Consider the following 617-nt stretch of genomic DNA (forward strand, 5'->3'; position numbering starts at 1 on the left):
AGGGTACAGCAGCGGCTGCTCCCCAAAATACTCCTTCCAGTAGTAAACGAAGCTAGAGGAAAACTGGGACGTCACATGGGTCATTAGTTTACTGTAGAGAGAAAGGAAAATATTTAATGGGTGAGTTTCCTAGAAAGCATAACACTGGACAACCATCTTCCAGCTGTAGTGTTTGGCATCAAGATGGTAACTTAAGCAGATTCTCGCAATGTGTCAGCATTGTACCTGGCCCTTCTTTTGAACCAAGTGCTTGATCTTTTGAACACAAAGCTGAACTCATCACTCTGTCCATAGGCTATAGTGATGTCCTCCAGCTCTTCCATGACTGAACGGGCACTGCGACTCATCAAACCCAGAGCTCGGTTATCACTGGGCTTCATGAAGTTATGCTGCTCAGAAAACCTGGAACCAAAAAGATCACTTTGAAAATCACTTCAGTCATCACTCATTTTCTACCCTCCACGAAACTGTACAAACACAAGACTGCAATAGCATGTTGTAACTGCACAGAAGCACTTACTTGTGGAAGTTGCGTCCATCTAGCCGAACCACAATGTAACAGTTTCTCAAACGTGTCGTCGAGCTCAAAGTTTCTCACGTATTCAAATTTGCTTTTG

The 617-nt window shown here is 43.8% G+C and overlaps 1 pseudogene; it reads right to left on the minus strand.

Moving 5' to 3' along the window:
• Positions 1-3: 3 nt before the first annotated feature.
• LOC107682269 (probable tRNA(His) guanylyltransferase) lies at positions 4-610 on the minus strand (annotated as a pseudogene).
• Positions 611-617: the final 7 nt, after the last annotated feature.

Source organism: Sinocyclocheilus anshuiensis, unplaced genomic scaffold (genome assembly GCF_001515605.1).
Source record: "Sinocyclocheilus anshuiensis isolate Anshui unplaced genomic scaffold, SAMN03320099.WGS_v1.1 C31985141, whole genome shotgun sequence".
NCBI lineage: Eukaryota > Metazoa > Chordata > Actinopteri > Cypriniformes > Cyprinidae > Sinocyclocheilus > Sinocyclocheilus anshuiensis.